We start from the raw sequence: 10499 nt of genomic DNA, 5'->3' as shown, positions 1-10499 counted from the left end.
GTACAGGCCAGAGGCTCAGGGGCAGCGAGAGGCTTCACCAGAGACAGAGTGGGGAGCAGAACCGGCAGATCTACAAAGTACACTGCTGAGGGGAGCAGCGGGTGGGTCAGGAGAGGTCTGCCACGCTATGTGGTCACCTCCGGGGCAGGCGGGAATCGAATTCATGAGGAAGTGGCTTTAGCTTCTCAGTGCTGTGCATTTACCCGCTGCGCCACCAGGGAGGGCCTGATGTTTGTTTTTTAAGGACAGCTCAAGGCACAAAGTGAAGAATTCTTGCAATTATATAAATTCCAAGTCAGGAGGGTATTTTAATTCTCCATATATCTCATTTTTGTGTTTTGTTTGAGCTAAATTATATTATCTCAGTTCTTCACTGTTTACTTCTGCCTTCTTGGTATCACCAAACTAATAAATTTGGCTGACTTGGCTTAAATTCAGCTTAACATCTAATTTTGAGTCCCAGAAGAGTCGAATTGGAAGGAAATAAGAATTATTATTTGACTGTTCGTTAGGTAATGGAAGAAGCAGCTGAGGCTCTCATGGTAAGTCATCAGTGCAGAAACATTCTCTAAGCTTTCTAGAATGTAATGCCCCCTGCCATATATATAACATCTATACGTATACATGTATTTGTGTGTGTGTATCTTATTTGTTCCACTAGAAATATCTTACTTGAATATACCATTGCAATATTACTTGTTTCTCTCTCAATTTTGTTTTCCCATTATGTTTATTGAACATGCTTATTTACAGCACATTATGCTTGAAGGGTACAGGTTCACACCTCTACTGTGTGCCCGGATTTTACTTAACAGGCCCTCATTAAGGTTTGATGAAATCAATCATAGTTGAGTCCTAGAAATCCATTAAAATAAAGTATATTTTGTTTTCCTAGGAAAGATGTCTAACCCTGAAGTGAAATCACATTTTCTGTTTGGCAGTATATATGATCTAGTTTTCTGGAGCCCCTCAGATCTGGTGGCAACAGGATTCTGTTGTCAACATAACCCCTGAAGCCAAGTTGGATGGAGAAATTGCTGAAATCAGAGGGGTAAGATGGCAGATAAGCATAGTTGGCAGAAAATACTCTGCACAGTCATGCTAACACCCTGTGACTGGAGTGAACATCCTGCATGTGCCTATCAGAATGTGCCCTCTGTGTTGCTGAACAAAAGGGCATTTAAGCCAGTGTCTCCTTAATGGAAAGATCTAATAAAAAATTCTACCGATTTCCTTGAGAGAACAGAACAAAGGGAGTATAAAATTGAGAGCTCACCATCTTTCCCAACCCCCTGAGCTGGACTTCAATTTCCCTTTGCATAGTTGTGGTGGTCACGACCAAAAGGGAATATAGATTTGGAAAGTTTGTGCAAGTAACATTTAAGTTGCTATTATTTGTTTGCTAGTCCTCACTAATAGGACAGCAAAATCAGAGATTCATTAACATTCTAAGCAACTACATGTGTCTTTAATTCAATGTTTGGAGAAAATATTAGATTTAAAAATGACTCCACTATTTTTGAATCATTGTTAAAATTGTCTTTACTATTTTGGGGGTGAACTCCTTGGTGCTACAAGGGGTTAGATCACAGTACTCTGAAGCTCCCCACAACCACAGCAGCACCGGTTCGATCCCTGGCCAGGAAGTGACCCACTGGGCCCAGCATACCTTTCCTGTCTCACTTGCTGCTGCCCTCAGCAGTGTATTTCTGTCAATCTGTCTGTTCTGCTCCCCACTCTGTCTCTGGTGAATCCTCTCACCCTCTGTATCTCTGGCCTGTACCAGTCTTTCTGTGCATAAATACATCTTTAAATTTTTTTTTTCCAAAGATTTATTTATTTACTCATACAGAACTAGGGTACAGGCCAGAGATGCGGAGGCTGAGAGGATTCACCAGGAACAGAGTGGGGAGCAGAACAGGCAGATCGACAAAGCACACTGCTGAGGGCAACAGCGGGCGGGGCAGGAGAGGTCTGCCACGCCATGTGGATCTCTTCTGGGGCAGGCAGGGATCGAACTCATGAGGAATTGGCTTAACCCGCTGCGCCACCAGAGGAATTGGCTTAACCCGCTGCGCCACCAGGGCCTAAAAATGTTTTTATTTTTTTAAGAGAAATTTTATATGTATTTATACCGGCATGTTATCCAAGGTCAACCTTGCAAACATTGGCCTTTACTGGATGATTGGAATGGATTTTCATTCAGTTCCCCTTGTAAAAGATACCATTATCACTCAGGGTGATGTTTTAAATAAACTTTAATAAGTGAGAATTTCAACTTTTTTGCTAATTCTCAGGTTTCTAATAACAGAGTATTTGAACCTTATAAATCTTGGAAATCTAATTAGACAATGTTAAGATCTTTTTAGTTGATGCCACAGATGTTTCACACTGGGAAAATCAGCAAGCCCCAGGGTTTGTTTGGTCTAGAGAAGTGTCAAATTTTCATGGATAATTTAATAGCTAATAACTCTAATTCTTTCCCGTAAACCGAAAGATGATAAATAATGATTGCACTAAAACTGTAAAATTAACCCTGTAGGCTAATGAAATTTTTCAGGAACCATTGAGGAAATTAATTTCTGGTACTTAATGTTTCTTTTTTGCCAATCTTTCTAGAGTTGTATTATAGCTCATAATGTGACAGGAAATGCATATATATAAACACATGGGAATGATGAAATTCACAAAGAATTATGTATCAAGGGAAGCTTCAAGTATACATCATTGCTTATTCTCTCTGACTAATCTATTATCCAAAAAAAGCTTCCACTTTGTACTCACAATGACATTTATTTTCTTACATTTTGATTTGTGCCATGTTAAATAAAAAGTTCCCATAAAGCAAATCATATGCCCTTATGAAAAACGGAAAACTTGCATTCAAATTACACATCACTTTGGGATACTTTGATGTGGGGTTTTATTAAGCATATCATTGGTCAACTTAAATTATTGCTATAAAATGTTCTGAAACGTTATTGCTACAAAGCTCTGAAACTTTATGTAGAACGCTGGGCCCTCTAGGATTCAGTCATCATTTATGTAAGTACAGATTCTCAAAATTGTTTATCTTCTATATTTTAAGTTTTCACAAGTACTGGGTCCCCTAAGAGTAAGCAACTTCCTATACTTTGCAGCTTAAGAAGCGGTTACCAAAGTCTAGCAGCAAAACTTAAGAGACCACAACCTTGCTTATGGGTATAACCCACCCAAAGTCTGATATCGTGTGGTTTATTCTCTAGCCAACCTTCAAGCAACCTTGATGTTTCTAGCAAGGAGACAAAAGCTGTGATGTCCAAAAGGAAGTAGGAAATAGCAGACTTTTAAATCATGCATTAGCACTTAGCATCTGGAAAATCCCAGCCGCAATGGCTAGAGTTAAATCAGTATAGTTTTTTATAGCTGAGTGCACCCAAATACAAGGGAAGCAAGTAGACCCCTGGGTAAGGAGAGTATCATCCCAGACCCAACATTCCTCTCAATTAATGGAACACCTCGCGTGTTCAACGGTAGTGTTTCCCCTGTAAGATTTATGACTAGAATGACCTCATTCAAAACCAGCCTGTAAATGGTAGCTGCTCTCTGGAGCCACTGTTCTGGCTTCCTCTGTAGTGGAAGGAGAGCACTGGGGGGCTTCTCTAGACACCAATTTAAATTGTCTATCTGAGTTCCTGCAATTGATTTCTTCATAAATGTTGCAATGAACAATTTGGTCATGGCTCCACGAGAGTGAGGCAAGTCATGGATTAGGATAATAAAATGAATGACAGAGAAACAGAATGCACATCTTGCTGTTATGATTTGCAAAATTTACATTGTTTTTGGGGCTGGGGTAGCCCCATTGTTAATTGTGGGTTGCAGAGACTTCTCAGAAAACAGGTTTTTACTAGATGCAACAACTTTCTAGTGTCCTTTGCCATAAAGTCTTAAATAAAGTAAATGTAACATAAACTAGATTCATAATTGTTCAAGTCACAAACCACTTTCTACTGGAACTAGCATGAGTGCAAAAGTAAGTTGATTTCTACTCTATATGGGTATCAGTCAGCTTTCTAATGTTTATTTTAATCACATGTTTTAACTTAAAATAGTTCTCAGTATTGGCATAAACAGGTAGTTGTATATTTTTGTTTATCCATTGACACTCAGAAGGTATCATTACGGTTTTAAACTCTTCACAGACTGTCATTTATCTCTGTGTTAGGAATGTCAAATCACATCAATGACAAGTGTAACGTTTTCTTTAAGGCTTAAACACAGCACGTCACGCTAATAAATAAGCAATCAAATTCACTTATGCCTGACTGAGGGTGTTTTCTCAGATTTTCTAGAAGAATTTTAACAGTGGGATTTCATAGTGTGGGTGAAGTGATGTATCTATCGAAATGCAGGCTTTTGTAAAAGGCTTCCTTCTTAAATGCCCTGTGAAGATGAAGACATTGAACTTTTTTGTTAACTCTGAGGTATTCACTGTTGGATGAAATCTCAAGAGGATTTCTCCACAAAGAATTCCAGAGTTTCACTGCTAGATGTGGTGAGGACCGTTAAGAGGAATGCCAAGGTGAGGGCAGCAGGTATTATTTTCCAGTGCATTGGCATTGTGTATGTTTGCTTGAAAGAGTTAATATTTCAGCTAGGGTTGAATCGACCCTGTTCTGGACTTTTCCCAAGCTACATCCAGCTTTGTTCAGTCAGGGTGGGTCAGCTCTAACACCTCCCATTGTTCTTTCTTCCCCCTTCAGCTTCAGATTGCTCTTTCCCTAAATGACTGGAATGTGGACTGTAGCCCCTAGCTTCTTAAAGATCAGCATTCCTAAAGTTTATATTCTACCATTGTTTGAAATTTCAAATATGGCTAAAATATTTTCCTCTAAAACAAGGTTTCTCTCTCCATATCATGTAGTGTGGTGATGTTCACCTGAGAGGTGAACCTGTCCCTTGAGTCACAGTCAGTCTTGTAAACCAATGCTACCACAGTAAAATCTACTTGTACAATGAAAAAAAATAAGATGTATATTTCAAAATCTGCACTTGTAATCCTTTTGATGGCAGGAAATGATAGCTCCGATTCTTAACACCTGGCAGAGTATCCTTTGTACTCAAAAGTCAGTTAATATTCATGATGCTTAATATTATATTTTAGGGGAGGGAATTTACCCCAGTAAGAGTATGAGTTTTTGAACTCAGCCTTCTCACAAAGTTCTTTAAACTCTGTAGCTAGAAATTTTTTACTAACCAGGTGCACATACCTGCTGGCTGGGAATTCAGGTAAGTTCTTTGGCTTCAATTTTAGGTACTCATCTCACTATAAAGTGACTGGAAGTTAATTAGGATTCTCTCTCTCTCTCTTGCTTTCCCTCTCCTTCTCTGTTTTCTGAGTTCATGACAAGCACATTGCATAGGGATACCACAGCATGTGTAAAATAGAATTGGGATTGTCTGCTTCATGTAGCAACATCCCAGACAGATGAGATAGCTAGCATTAACAACATGCACCAGAAAGCTCACAGATAGACTGCACTTTTAGATACCCCCCAAAAGTAATGACCCCATTCATTTTAATTTTCTTTAAGAACTTGTCAGAAACTCGCGATAATGTAAAACAGTTGGGCACACTGAGGGGAGCAGCGGGGAGTCAGGAGAGATCTGTTGGGCCACGTGGGTCAGCTCCTTGGCCAGGGCTCAGACTCAGAACACGGCTGTGATAGCGCTGACACTTAACCACCAGGAAGGTCCCGATAGTTTTTCTTTTAAATCTGTTACATAGTTACCCGATTTATCACACTGTCCCTGCTACAAACTATGAGACACGTGGGCCATCCCCTACTCTGGTGCTTGCCCCTGGCCATGTTGTCATCTCCAATCTCATCTTTGCAAAGGCAGCTCCAGGAAACCCAGAACCCAGAACAGCCTGGGCAAGTGAACACAAGGGCCACTGCCCCTTAATTTCACAGCCAGCCCAAGCAGAGTGAAGAAAATTAACTGACCCTGGGTTTAATGCCACTCTGAATCACAACCTAAATCTAAAGGAAAACGTCCCTTACCAAATTAAGGAACACATATCTTTCAGGGACGTTGTATACACTGATTTGGAATATTATACCAACTTGATGGTTAGGGATGGAAGGCACCGTACTGTGTGCTTAGATTTTTCAAAAGTGGTACTTTTTGCAAGTGAAATGTTTCTTCATTGCTTCTTTTTTAGTTAATTCCTCTAACTCCTGCCAGACCACAGAGCTGCTGTTTCTATCTTTGTATTAGTCTATTTTCTTTTTTTGATATATGGTTATTAACTCTCTCGCTCTTTTCAAGGACATCACTAAAGGTTTGTACAAGATTATTAGATGTTGGAGAAGTAAAACCACCTTGAATACAAACATATCCTTGTTGAAGATTTTTTTATTCTTTGCAAGGAGGACAGATCCTTATAAAATTTAAAACGTTTGCACTTTTCTGTATAGGATGGATGGTTTGTCAAAGCCATGGCATTTTGGCATCCCTTGTAACATTATTTTTTCCCCTATGACGGAAACAAAAAAAATTTTGACAACAGAACAAAAAAGAACGTTCCTCTGAGAATTCATCGTTAGGAACCATTACTGAATTTGCCAATTCAAATAGGCAGACAATTCTGAATAAAGCATGAATGTCCTTAAGATAATGAATTTCAACTCTGCTGAGGAAAGGAAAGTTCCTTTAAACACCACTACCAACAAACAGTGAGGATATCTGAAATGAACCAACTTTTCCTTCACTTTAATCAGTCTCAATATGATGATTAGATGAACAAAATTGCCTTATAAAATATTCATGCCATACAATTTAGAGGGAGCTTAACGAGATACCTACAATTCTTGCTGGGAAGAGTGACTGGAGAGATGCCCTTACATTGCAAACAAAGACTTGAATGGGTGAGGGTTTATATTAGTTTTTTAAAACAAACTTCCTTCTTCTTTTGACTTTCTACTGAGTATTGTGTACAAATCCTAATTTTGCCTTAATTTCACTCTCAGCTCTTTGGTTCTACTTTCATTCTACCACACATTTTGGCTAAATGTTCATAATCATATCGCTCTCATCCGTCATATTTCGATTGCACTCCTGGTGTTGTTTGGGTAGCCAACACTTTGGTCAGCGAGGCAGCACCTCTCCTTCCAGGGTCTGTGGGAGGGGAGTAGTCAGCAGTCAGACCGCTGTTTCAGAGAGTAAACTACCCTTTTCTGAAAAAATATGAGGCGATTTATCCTTCAGAGTCAGCCAGTCAACTGAAACAGGTGGCAATCAGCCCAATGACGAGGACAGTTTAGTTTGCACTGTGTGTTGAATGAAGAGGCTTGTGACGTCCTCTGACTTGAGGAATGGTTGCTATTGACCGTGAAAACACACATAGGGGGCTGTATCTGCCCAAAGAAGGTGGGTGCTTCCTGTCTTCACATGCTCTATCAGATTGCCTGTGATGTGCAAGCTGACTCAGTGCTTATCCTGTAACAGAATTGTTTCCTCCCCTCATCAGCTACCTTAATGAAGAAACTATATATGTAGTATTATATTGCTATATTATGTAGATAATATATTATAGTATATATACATATATACATATCCTTTTTCATTGTGTATATATGTATATATACATATATGTGTGTGTATATTTATCTATCTTTCTATCTATCTATGAACACACATCCTTCTTCATTTTTTACATTATTTCGTCTCCCTTGTAATCCTCTTGTGTCACCACCTCCTGTGCCATCACCATAGTCCCGTGCGCTCTTCCCACCCCAGTTTTGATCCTCTTCCCTTCCCCTGTAGAATGCCTCTGGTTTATAGTTTTATTTGGTTTTTGTTTTTAATTTATTACAATTACTATTTGTTCTGATCCTTTACACTCCTGCTATGAGTAAAGCCATCCGGTATTTTTTTTTTTTTAAAGATTTATTTATTTGTGCATACAGAACTGGGATACAGGGTAGAGGCTCAGGGGTGGCGAGAAGCTTCACCAGAGACAGAGTGGGGAGCAGACCAGGCAGATCGACGAAGTGTACTGCTGAGGGGAGCAGCGGGCGGGTCAGGAGAGGTCTGCCGCGCCATGTGGTCACCTCAGGGGCAGGCGGGAATGGAACTCATGCCGAAGCGGCTTTAGATTCTCAGTGCTGTGCTTTAACCCGCTGCGCCACCAGGGAGAGCCATAATCCGGTATTTTTATACTTTTTTTTTTTTTTATTGTGCTCAACAGAATCTAGTAATAATATTACTGCCATGTCATAGACAAGGAAAGTAATCACAGGGATGCACTGATATTATGTGATAGAATAGGAGTATAAATCCAGATGTGTCCATTCTGGATATCAACATCTTATTTCTCTCTACCTAACCCAGCACGTTGTCTTGTGCACATACTTCTCTTGAGTTCCAAGAAGGTAATAATTGCCACTTTAATTCATTCTTTTAACACCACAAATTTCGGTGTGGTGCTGGTCTTGCTGTGACACTTAAGGAAAGACTGAATGACTGTTAATGTGTGTCTTTCATATGATTGGCAGGCTAATGGAATGTATGGGTAGGAATGTGTTTCTTTTCAGTAGTTGGTGAGTTTTATTTCTGCTGCTCCATTTCTTTCAAAAGACTTTCTGCTCATTCTTTTTGGGAACTTTACATACATTCCTGTTTGTGCAAAGTTAAAATAAAACAGCTGCATTTATTCAATGCCTATTCAAATCAAGATGAATGGAGAGTATCTTTCCACAAAGACACAATAAATATGTCAAATCTACATTCCACTGAAACTAAAGGACACTTGCCTTCATCCTAACAGTATTTGAGCATCATTGTTAATGAGATCAGTTCTGCCTTTATTGTCCTTAAATTTTTCTGTACACAGACCTTTTGCATTTCCATTAGAACATGCTAAATTATAGCACAGACATTAAAACATAGGCCTTGAAGTTAAAAGTAAATCTTGAGTTCTGACCCCAACTTATTACATCTTATCAGTGCTGTGATTTGGGTCAGCTCTTTCACTTAGATTTTTTTATTTCTCATATTAACAGGATTGCCAGATTTAGCAAATACGATTATAATCTGATTTTAGAGGTGATACATGTGGAACGACAGTAGGATGCCAGGCACAGGCACCGTGAGGGCCACTAGTAATCCCTGGACCGTCAGTCTGGATATCCATCTCTCCCCGTGAGCCGATGGTTATACGTTTGCTCCATTTGTGCTAGTGCAATCTGCAGTTCAGGGTCAACCAAGACTTAAATGGAATTCCACACACCGCCACAGCAAAGTGTTATCTTACCAGTTATATACAATTTTAGATCATCTTCAATACTTTCATGTTGAGGAGCCTAACAGGTCTCAGAAGCCTGTGCTAAGTTGACACAATTCTGAGATAGTATTTCAAAATACGTAGGAATATTAAAAATTATTCTTACTGGCCCTCCCTAGTGGCGCAGCGGGTTAAAGCACAGCACTGAGAATCTAAAGCCGCTTCTGTATGAGTTCAATTCCTGCCTGCCCCGGAGGTGACCACATGGCACAGCAGACCTCTCCTGACCCGCCCGCTGCTCCCCTCAGCAGTGTACTTCGTCCATCCGCCTGTTCTGCTCCCCGCTCTGTCTCTGGTGAAGCCTCTCACCCTCTGCATCTCTGGCCTGTACCCCAGTTATGTATGAATAAATAAATAAATCTTTAAAAATTATTCTTACTACTGTGCTTATATTTTTAAGTATGTTTGAAAGGGGCATTTTGCTTAGCAAATACATCAGATCCGCCTTTTAAACTAGACCCTCTTTGTGCTTTCCATGACATTTTCCATCTGAGCAGTGGCACTTGAAATGTTCAGGCTCAATTATGAGGAATAAAGAAGGAACGATTTTCCCGAGGAAGTTTTACTTTCCAGTGTGAAACAGTAGAATAAAAGCACATGTGATATAGGAAGAGAATGTCAGTGGCAACAGACCTACTTCTTACACTCATCTCTCTTTTCTTTCAGCAAATTCACTTCCGTTTACTTTCCCTTCCATAATTATTTGCTGACTGGACTGCTCTTCCTCTTCATAAAAGAAGCAGAATCCCACCCGTGGTGACTTAGGTCAGGAATGGACCCCTGGAGTGCGACAAAGCACAGCAGGCACAACAAAAAACCGGGGTGTGCGTACTGGCGTCATTCACTGTTTATCCTTAGAGGACACTCATCGAGAACGAAGGAACTGTAACAGGGGGGTCCCTAGGAAACGGGGAAGTTCCAGATTCCTTGCCCCACCCAGACAGAGGGTGGAGCTGAGCAGATAAAAAGAAGAGAGGGAGAAGAAGAGAAGGAAGCTGGATGGAGAACAAGGAGGAGACCTGAGGAAGCCACATGGAGCAGTGAGCATGTGATGAAGAAACCGCGCTTGCTTCATGACCCTGGACTGGTGAAGGCAGATGTGGGCGAGAGACCTGTAGGGAGGTGACTATGGCGGTGTTTATATTGATTTTGATGTGGCTCTTTTCCT

The sequence above is a fragment of the Condylura cristata genome, unplaced genomic scaffold, assembly GCF_000260355.1.
Source record: "Condylura cristata isolate star-nosed mole 26May11 unplaced genomic scaffold, ConCri1.0 scaffold00014, whole genome shotgun sequence".
Lineage (NCBI taxonomy): Eukaryota > Metazoa > Chordata > Mammalia > Eulipotyphla > Talpidae > Condylura > Condylura cristata.
The sequence above is the reverse complement of the archived record's forward strand: the minus strand, read 5'-3'. Positions refer to the sequence as shown.